Raw genomic sequence first — 11490 nt, 5'->3', positions numbered from 1 at the left:
CCATTAAATCCACTTGGCTGAGGCCAACTGCTGGTGGCTGTTGTTGTTGTTGTTGTTGTTGTTGTTGTTCATTCTCATCGTTGCGGTTGTTGTTACGATTGTTGTAACGAGGATTGCGGTTGTTTCTAACTGGGCGTCCGTCCATTTCCTACAATTAAGAGAGTTCTAAGGTTGATAACAGAATAGAGACTAAACAAAAAAATCACAAGGATTGAGTAATTGCTCCAAAAATTAAATATGAACCAATGGATAGAAATAATCTTTTATTGATTCCTCAAGAAAGTGCAATTACAAATTGAACTTTGAAAATGAAATAGAAATGTAAAGGGGACAAGTATCACAGGACTACTAATAATGTTCTAATCTATCACTTCTCCCAAATCTAAATCCATATGATCCTCTTCAACTTCATCTTCTTCTTCTTCGGGATCCTCCTCGGGTTCATCTTCATGGTTGGCTATCACTGCTTCGAGATGTTCAATATGCCCATGCAGAACCGCATTCTGGTCGCTAAGAACTTCAACAGTATCTTGCAACTCTTGAATCTGAGCATCAGTATGTTCTCTATACTGATTATGTTGGTGTACGAGTTGGTGATTCTGATCCTTGAGTATTTGGATCTTGTCAAGTAGTGTGTCACGTAACTCGATGAATTCCACCACAGTCTCTTGGGAGGTCTCGAACTCTTCTTGAGTCTTCCTATGTCTCTCTTCTGCTTCATGCAGATAGTGAGCATAACGTTGAACATCACCCTCTAAGTGTTCTGCTCGACGCTCCAATTCATCTTTGTCCAACTCTAGACAATAGTTATGTTGCTTGAGTTTCTCTAGCTTCCTTTCTAGGCTCTTAACGTAGCTACTTTGGTCAGCCATATCCTACATCCAACACATGAGGGTAAAGGTTCAGAATTGATATCAAGAATATGGATTAAGTTGTACTGGAATGAATAGAATCAGTAAGCCTATAACATTCAATAGCAGAAAATAGCTCCAAAATTTTCGGTCTCAGAATGGCGTGAAAAATTTACTGAAAATCCTTGACATCAAGAACATGAATGGTACCAAGTTTGGTGTAAAAATACTAAGCCATTTGAAAATGAAAATTCCTCAAAGTTTAAAAATTTTGGAAAATTTTACGGAAATGATTATATCCCTATCTAAACGATGGATTTTAGGCTTCGTCGGTGGTGCTAGAACGATGAATGGTTCTAGGTTAGGTTCTCCTCGTCGAGAGCTTTCCAACGCCTACTTTTAATGGTAAAAATTCCTCCTGGATCAAAAGTTATGGCCGTTTGAAGTTTGCGCGAAAAACACCTCAACTTCTATGCCATTTTGCGAGGTCTACTGCATTTGCTTGCTGGAATACACTGTCTACTGCAATTCTGATGCTTCTGCAATCAGTCTGCTGCTTTTCCAGCATTGTCTGCTACATTCCGAGTCTACTGACTCAGTCTCCTGCATTCAGACCTACTGGTTTCCTTCTACTGGTTCTGGGTTCGGCTACTGATTTCCATCTACTGGTTCTGGTTTCGTCTACTGGTTTTGGCCTACTGAATTTTTTTTTATTTTTTATTTATTTATTTTTTTTTTTACTCGTTTCAGTAGTCTATTACAGTAGCTTATTTTCAGTTGTCTATTTTAGTAACCTTCAGAACTTATTCTCAGAAGTCTATAAGAACTTATTATTTCTAGTTCCTCCTCCCCAGATTATGAAACCCGGTTCTGCTCTGATACCACTTCAATGTCACGCCCCGGGACGGGGGTTGGTTGACACCGGCGTTGCTCTCAAATATTCATTCGAAAACAACAAGCCTCAGAAGTACAGAATTTCAGAAACCCGTCTTTTATTCATAATAATCATTGTCTGTTACAACTCAATGACAAATGTTTTACAGCGGAAATGTAAAACCATAAAATTACATTGTCTGAACATATGCAGCGGAAAATAAAACATAAATCAGAACTAAGAACAACGATCTTCATCACCAGCCCCAAAACTGACGTTGCTCCTCTTCTTCTATCAACTCTTCCTCGTTCTTATCTGAGATGGGTTTGGTGGGTGAGTGATATGATTGTCACTCAGTAAGCAGGGGCGGGAATAACTCCCAGTTTTCGAAATCGTTTTCAACAGAAACACAAATACAATAATATACAGAGAACTCTTGTTTTCAGAACAGTAATCAGAATTCAAGAATTACAGAACAAAATTCAGAATTAGTAAACACTGAGCACGTTAGTGAATTTCATGGCTAAACTGATATCAGTCCCCTATATGTTCTCTCCTCTAAGGGGTGAGGCCAGAATCAGAATCAGAATCAGAATTCAGAAATGTTCAGAATATATATTCCTACCATTAGTTCACTAGAGAGTTTCAGTGCTTCAAAATCATATATCAGAAATCATACAGAAACTGAACTTTAAAACAGAATTATCAAACGGATTTCAAGATATTTACATATAAGCCCACTTACCGTAATTTGCTTAAAGTTTCGGTTGAAGTCTACTGGAATTTGGCTGTTCTCGCTACTGGATTTTGCTGCTTGACAAAGGCACCCTTTCTTAACTCGAAATTTAAGTGATAATCTCAAAGCTTGTGTAACTCATTTCAGAGACTTGAGGGTGTTATTTATAGGCCACAATCTGACTGTTACGTTTCCAATTAATGGCCATAATCTGACATTAACAGCCTTTATTCCATGTTAATGCTTCAGTTACAAGTCTGAGCTGAATCAGTAACTGACTGCTGCTTCTTTCTCGCTCTTCTGCTGCTGCTGATTTTTCGTTTTCTTCTACTGCTGCTGCTGGAAAATACATGTCTGCTGGAAAAGTACCAGCTTCTGAATATTATCTTCTGCTGGAAATTTTGCATTGCTTACTGAAATGCTTTTGCTGGAAATTCGGGTTCTCACAGGGGCCACGGCCCCCTGAATTTTTTTTTAAAAAATTATTACTATATAAGATATATTTTATTATTTAGTATATATATTATTGACCCATCAAAAATTTAAAATATCTACAATTAGTCTAATGGTTAAAGACTTTCGAGGTTTACACAAATGGTTCGTGTTCTATTCTTCTTATACGCCCAACTTAAAACCTTCATAGTTGGTTAATACAAACACAATCAAGAAAGCCATTTGAAATAATAATCTATCGTAAACTTTTGCAAAACATCTGCTATATTGTCGACTGACGAGTGAAATATTGTGGGACGTGAGTTCGAAGACACATCAGAAGGAAAGACGAGGATTCTTGGAATTTTTCTGACGTTCAGGAATTGAGGTAGACCGACTCCCCCAAACATATCATTCTAGATCCGCCCCTGCCTACTCCCTCTATAAATAATATCCATTCTATTGTATCCCAAAAAAAAATTCACATTTGGGTAGCTACCTATAATCTTTAAAACATCTTTTTTTATTTTTCCTGAAGTAGCCTTTATTTATAGTAGCCTTATTTTGTACTTGCTACGTCCAATATATATAGATTTGTTTGTGTTTCATATTAATTAAAAAATTTCATAACGAATTTTTCCTTTTTTCTCTTAGTTAATGAGTTTTTAAAATAAATAAATAAAGATAGATTGATTAAAAAATTAAAAAATAATATTATAAAATTGAAATATATATGATGAAAAAATATAACATGTTTTTTGAATTGGCTCTTTTATTAAGTTTTGTTAAATTAGATCGAGTGTGTGGGGTGAGCCATACCGTCATGGGTAGGGCAAATCTCCACCCGTTTGTAGGCGAGTCAAATGAGTTGAACTGGCGCGAGCCGCAGTTCATGTCTCGCCAAAATATGATTTTGTTTTTAAGTGGGGTGTACTCAATTCAGAGTTTTGATGACTTTTAATGACTTTTTTAAATGATAGACTTTTATGGATTTGATAAATTTTTATTGACTTTTATGGAATCTCACAGATTTATAAACAGATTTATGTGGATTTATGTAGACTTTTTTGCAAGATTTTTATAGACTTTTGTAGATTTTTTTTAATAGAATTTTATAAATTTTGTACTTAACTATAACATGTGATTTTTTATTAATTTCTTTGAACCAATAATTAATTGACATATATAACATATTCAATTTGAAATTATTTTTAATATTTATATTAATAAATAAATTTACTTATTTAAAAGTTAAATCGTTTTATCCTTACATGTATATATATAAGGGTTTATATGCATGTTTGTAAATTTTTTAAAATACATCAATTGATTAACATGTAATTTTATTTTTAAATTGATAATATAAATGTAAAAATAATATTATTTATTGTTGTGTGAATATAATTTTGTATAAAAATATCATAGCTCACATATTAATTAAAAATACGAAAATGAATTTAAAAAATCATTATTGTTACGAAACTATTCAATTATTAAGAATTAAACAACATTTTTTTGATCATCTTTTATTATTATTGAATATTACATTAATTTGTATAAATCATAAATTAAAAATCACAAAATCAATTCTATAATTTAAAATTTTTCCGTGTTATTAAAATAAAAAATTATTAAATGAACAATCAGCCAAAAAATGAAAAATTTGAAAAAGAAAGATGAAAATATATATAGAGATACACTTCGAAAATTTGAGAGAGTAATAGAAATAGATGAGAGGAGAGAAGATATGAAGATATGTGATGTGAAGTGACAGAGAGAGAGTTAGAAGTTTTAAAAATTCATTCAAATCTTTGGGGTGAACCAAATACATTTTTTTACAATTTGTAGTTGTACCTTAGACTTTAATGTTTGTATATCAATGAATTCCATGGAGTTATTAAAAGTCCATGGAAAATTTGAATACCTGTAGACTTTTATAGAGTTTATAAAAGTCAATGTTGAATACCACTTGACTTTTTAAAACTCCATGAAAGTCTATTTTGAATACCACAAGACTTCTATAGAGTATGCAAAAGTCTTGATTGAATACCTCTAGATTTTTAAAATCTACAAAAGTCATTAAAAGTCAATAAATTTCTCACGTTGAATACACCCCCCATAATTTTCTTTTATAAAATTATACTTTTAATTTTTTCTAAATATGTTTTATTTGACTTATTTTAAATGAATTTTAATCATAATTAATTTTATATTATTTTTCATATTTTATTTAACTAATTAATTTTATCAATTATTAATTCTCATGTTTTAAATTTGAGTAGGACTCTTATGAGACGGTCTTACGAATCTTTATTTATGAGACGGATCAACCTACCGATATTCACAATAAAAAGTAATACTCCTAACATAAAAAGTAATACTTTTTCAAGGATGACTCAGATAAGATATCTGTCTCACAAAATACGACCCGCGAGACCGTTTCACACTAGTTTTTGACTTTAAATTTGGTTAAACTATTTGATTAGAATCTAATATTTATATTTATTTTTTTAACATTTCAAATGTTTTTAGAATTTTTTAATTAAAAAATTAATATTATTTCTATTGTGTTTTAATAAAACAAATTAAAGTTCGATACCATTTCATAATGTTATATTTTTTGAATTATTTTGAAATATTTTTTTATTTTTAAATTAATTATAAAAAACCCGCCCAAAGATAAAGACTTTTTATTCGAGATGACTAATTGTTAATATTCGATTACTACACCAAGAGTGCCATTTTCAAGTTTGTCTATTTTTTTCCAAAGACTGAATATTAATGTTGTGCTAGGTATCTCGTTATGGGTTTACCAGTATTTAAATGAGTTGGTTTCTTTTGAGACGTTCTCACCGATCTATATCTATGAGACTGATTGATTCTGTCCATATTTGTAGTGAAAGTAAATTTTTAGCATAACAAGTAATATCTTTCATTATTTGTGTCTAGTCGGGTCAGATATTCGTCTCAAAAAATGACTTATGAGACCATCTCACATTAATTTTAATGTATTTGAATTTATTGATTATTATTACGGATTCTTATATGACATCTTGTGTTCTCTTTCGTATTGCTACCTTTTATGCTTCTCCGATATATGCTAATGTCAGTTCAATCCCTATGTTGAATGAGAATAACTTCAAGGATTGGAAGGAAAATGTTATGATTTTCCTCCGGTCCATGGATTTAGATCTTGTGCTAAGGATTGAACGACCTGCTGTTCTTACAGATAAAAGTTTCAGTGAGGTACAATAAGGTTACTGCTTCCAAGAAGTTTCTCGAGGAAATCGATAAATGATTTGCCAAGAATTATAATGCTGAAACTAGCAACTAGCAAACTGTTGTCGTAGCTATCATTTGCAACGGATTATTGCATTACCATCGCTAATTAGCGACGAACATGATGAAAAATCGTCACTAATTAGCAACGGTTTAATTAGACAGTCGCTAAAATTAGCGACGGTTTATCATAATGTTAGTTGCTAATTTTGACATTAAAATAAAAAAAAATTACTTCTAATAGTTTAATAAATGTAAAAATTAAACTTACAATCTGACAATGCTAACAATATTCATGATCTTAACTAATACTTAAAAACTTATACAAAAAATTGAAGCGAAAAAATTTACCTTAAATCAATACTAAAATTATCTAAGAGAGAAAAAATTTAAGTGTTGTTAAGTGGTGTGGAGAAAAATGGAATGAAAAAGCGGATAATTATAGACAATTTGCAACTGTTTTATTATTAGCGACGGTAATTTGAGAGACCGTCACTATTAGTGATAGTTAATCAAACATTGTCGCTATTAGCGACGGTTAAGAAAAAACCGTTAAGAAAATAGTTTTTAGAAAACCGTTGTCGTTTGCTTTAAAAAACGCTATACGACAACGATTTAGTGAAAACCGTTGTTAAAAAGTAAAAGACAACGGTTTTAGTGAAAAACCGTTGTCGTATATGTGTTGTTGTATATCAAATATCTTGTAGTGGATGTTGAAAGACCATAAAAATATTAATTTGTAACAATAAATTTATAGTTATTTTTAACAAACCACGGTAGGAATTTGTCCAAATTGAAGCACGTTGACATTAAATTTGTTGTTGTTAGAGGAAGGGTACGGAGTGACTAGTTTTTTGTGGAGCATTTTGGAACAAATTCAATGATTATGGATCTGGTCACTAAGGTTTGACACTCACGGTATTTCACGAGCATATTGCTTGCTTAGATGTTATGCTTTCTCAAGATGTTCAGTTTCATTAGGAGTTCACATTAAAAGGCGCATATGTTAAAGGTATACATTCAATAAGTTTTGGAACTTTGGTTAAGTAATAATGTTGGTTTACTTGCAACTTTGTTATGGTATTTTCATCTCAGTAAGATTTAAGGAATGATCGGTTGAAAATACACATGTTAGATCACATTGCATGTAATTTTCATGTTATTATTTATATTTGATATATGTCGTTCAGTTATATTGATATTTGTGACCATTGAAGGGTTTAGTTTCACTTTAATGAAACAAATAATATTTTGATCCTTTTTTTTATTATTGTATGGACGAGATTGTACAGGTTCATCTGATTGAAGATTAAAAAAATATTGAGTGCTCTTTGAAATAAATACATTTCTTGTGAAAGATACGTAGTCTAAATGGGAGATTGTTGGAACATAATCATGTAGGCTAACATATTTAATTAAATGTGTTTATTAATTGTTATCTTAAAAGGTGAAATCCAATTAAGTGATATACTTGAGTCATGTTTATCGGATTGGAGCATCAAATTTAAATATTGATAATATCTCATGTAGAGACTTGTTTTTTTTATTTACTAATTTATGATGGACTAAATTAGAAATAAGAGAAGTTAATAACTCTTCTGGTTACAAATATGGGTTGAGGTTCTCAACTCAAATGTATCTCTGAATTTCGCAAAATTCTTAAAGAGTGCATATTAATCTAGAAGATTTCAACGATTGTATATTTATCAAGGCGAAAAACTTGTGTGAGACGGTCTTACGGGTCATATTTTGTGAGAGGATCTCTTATTTAGGATCAGCCATGAAAAAATATTACTTTTTATGCTAAGAGTATCATTTTTTATTGTGAATATCGATAGGGTTGACCCAGTCTCACAGATAAAGATTCGAGAGATCGTCTCACAAGATCTCCTAGTATAACATTACTGAAAGCCAAACACCTAAATATATCAGCCAGAAACTATGGTTGTATTTAAATTAATAGATTCCAAATCTTTGTATGACACCCGAAGCCAAAATTCTCAAGGTGATACATAGTCCACAATATGGGTTATTAATATCTGAAAGATGAAAACTCCATCAATGATCGGGTGACAGGAAACATTATTGAACAAGTCTCACACCAGAATGAGATGTATAAATATTTGATACCACTACCTATATCAACATAGTGCATCAAATCCGTGTTGGTATAATAGGGACAATTGTCGAATCTGGGATGTTACACCATAGATTTAGTTTTATAGAAAGATGGTCATAAACTTCAAATACAATCTTGCATGTTTATATACTCTTTCATGTTAGTTTGGATGGATTTCAAGTTTATTCAATTATCAAGTCATTTGAAATTCATTCTATTTTGCGTAGCAAAAGTGTAAATAAGTAACATATAGACTTAGAATTCCATCTATTATTTAATTACTAACAATATAACTATAATTAAAATTCATAGATTTCTAATCAATCTCCTCTCATGTAACATCAATCTCCCTCTCTCGCTCCCCATTCAGGTCGGTGTGTGCAAGAGAATACTAACCAGTTTACCACATTTATAGGAACTAATAGCAAAGATCTTATCTATGCACATGCATGTTGCAAAATTGGAGGCATTGACAATTTAATTTAAAATTTTATATGTCAGAAGGCATAATTTTTTTTCAATAAATAGACCGTTTCGGATCCAATTTTATCATATTTTAATTACCAAATACAGAAGTATCAAAAAAATGACAGAACTAGACGAAAAAATAGAGAAAGAAAATTATGGAAAGAAACGAAGAAAATACAAAAAAATTTCCAACATATATATCCTCCAACAACTAAGAGACATCTTTCCAAAGGAATTGTGAAAAATCGTTCGGACAAAAAGAAAACTCCAAGCCAAAATCGTTGTAAACTTATACCTAAAAAACAATTTAAAAGGAACATCAGTCAACTAGACCAGATAAAAAGTGAACCGCCCCATGTTTGATATATTTTAAAAAGGACCTTTTAAGAAAATTAAGAAATATAACCCCAACACAAGTTGTGTACTCTACGTGGTTCTATAAGACAAGAATTTGTGTTAGACGATCTCACGGATCGTATTTTATGAGACGGATCTTATTTGGGTCATCCATGAAACGTATTATTTTTTATGCTAAGAGTATACTTTTTATTGTGAATATTGGTAAGATTGATCTTTCTCACGGATAAATATTCGTGAGACCGTCTCACAAGAGACCTACTCCGAAGGACGGATCCAGTGTAAGGCCGGAGGGGGCCACGGCCCCCTGAATTTTTTTTAAAAAAATTATTACTATATAAGATATATTTTATTATTTAGTATATATATTATTGACCCATCAAAAATTTAAAATATCTACAATTAGTCTAATGGTTAAAGACTTTCGAGGTTTACACAAATGGTTCGTGTTCTATTCTTCTTATACGCCCAACTTAAAACCTTCATAGTTGGTTAATACAAACACAATCAAGAAAGCCATTTGAAATAATAATCTATCGTAAACTTTTGCAAAACATCTGCTATATTGTCGACTGACGAGTGAAATATTGTGGGACGTGAGTTCGAAGACACATCAAAAGGAAAGACGAGGATTCTTGGAATTTTTCTGACGTTCAGGAATTAAGGTAGACCGACTCCCCCAAACATATCATTCTAGATCCGCCCCTGCCTACTCCCTCTATAAATAATATCCATTCTATTGTATCCCAAAAAAAAATTCACATTTGGGTAGCTACCTATAATCTTTAAAACATCTTTTTTTATTTTTCCTGAAGTAGCCTTTATTTATAGTAGCCTTATTTTGTACTTGCTACGTCCAATATATATAGATTTGTTTGTGTTTCATATTAATTAAAAAATTTCATAACGAATTTTTCCTTTTTTCTCTTAGTTAATGAGTTTTTAAAATAAATAAATAAAGATAGATTGATTAAAAAATTAAAAAATAATATTATAAAATTGAAATATATATGATGAAAAAATATAACATGTTTTTTGAATTGGCTCTTTTATTAAGTTTTGTTAAATTAGATCGAGTGTGTGGGGTGAGCCATACCGTCATGGGTAGGGCAAATCTCAACCCGTTTGTAGGCGAGTCAAATGAGTTGAACTTGCGCGAGCCTGCAGTTCATGTCTCGCCAAAATATGATTTTATTTTTAATTTTCTTTTATAAAATTATACTTTTAATTTTTTCTAAATACGTTTTATTTGACTTATTTTAAATGAATTTTAATCATAATTAATTTTATATTATTTTTCATATTTTATTTAACTAATTAATTTAATCAATTATTAATTCTCATAGTAATGTTTTAAATTTGAGTAGGTCTCTTATGAGACGGTCTTACGAATCTTTATTTATGAGACAGATCAACCTACCGATATTCACAATAAAAAGTAATAATCCTAACATAAAAAGTAATACTTTTTCAAGGATAACTCAGATAAGATATATGTCTCACAAAATACGACCCGCGAGACCGTTTCACACTAGTTTTTGACTTTAAATTTTGGTTAAACTATTTGATTAGAATCTAATATTTATATTTATTTTTTTAACATTTCAAATGTTTTTAGAATTTTTTAATTAAAAAATTAATATTATTTCTATTGTGTTTTAATAAAACAAATTAAACTGGTTTACCTATTTGGAGAGACACCACCACCCCCAACTAATGGCGGTTTGCGACCGGATTGGCATTGACCTACCCCACCATTCCGTTTTCATTCCATTATATATTATGGTCATTGGGATCGGGCACGTATTTTATCTGCTGCTCTAAACTCCAGCGTAAGCAAAAGTTTTATGGCGTCATTTTCACCACGTGTCTTGTTTAAGTAACTCCGCTTTGACGATATCTGACTCCAGTCCACGTATCGTGGACTGGTACCAGTGTGGTCCCGTACACGACAAATACTTTTGCTCCATCGGGTTCCGAAAAAGGGGCTGGGTGGGAACAACAAATTCTTCTGGAAAGCCAACGCGATTTCATTTTTTTCCGCTCGCATTTCGAAATCAAATATATATATACACACGCACGCGATTTCAGTTTTGTCTCTATCGCGGCGGCGCATCGGGTGACATATAGGTAAAATTCTTCTCGTGATTTTGTTGAATGTCTTTATTTTCCTATTTTCTGCGTTGCGTTAATGCTTGTTTTTGCCTCAGGATTAATGTGGCTGCATTTGAGAGGATGTTTTTAGAGCTCTAGGTTTTCGATGATTGTTCGAGTTTCAATTTTTGTAGACTTCGCTGATCGCGTGCCGGTATGATGATATGTCTGTGATTCTCGTCCGCTTTTTCCAACATATTTTGTTTTTATCCCTCACGTC

Source organism: Primulina eburnea, chromosome 12 (genome assembly GCF_022965805.1).
Source record: "Primulina eburnea isolate SZY01 chromosome 12, ASM2296580v1, whole genome shotgun sequence".
NCBI lineage: Eukaryota > Viridiplantae > Streptophyta > Magnoliopsida > Lamiales > Gesneriaceae > Primulina > Primulina eburnea.
The sequence above is the reverse complement of the archived record's forward strand: the minus strand, read 5'-3'. Positions refer to the sequence as shown.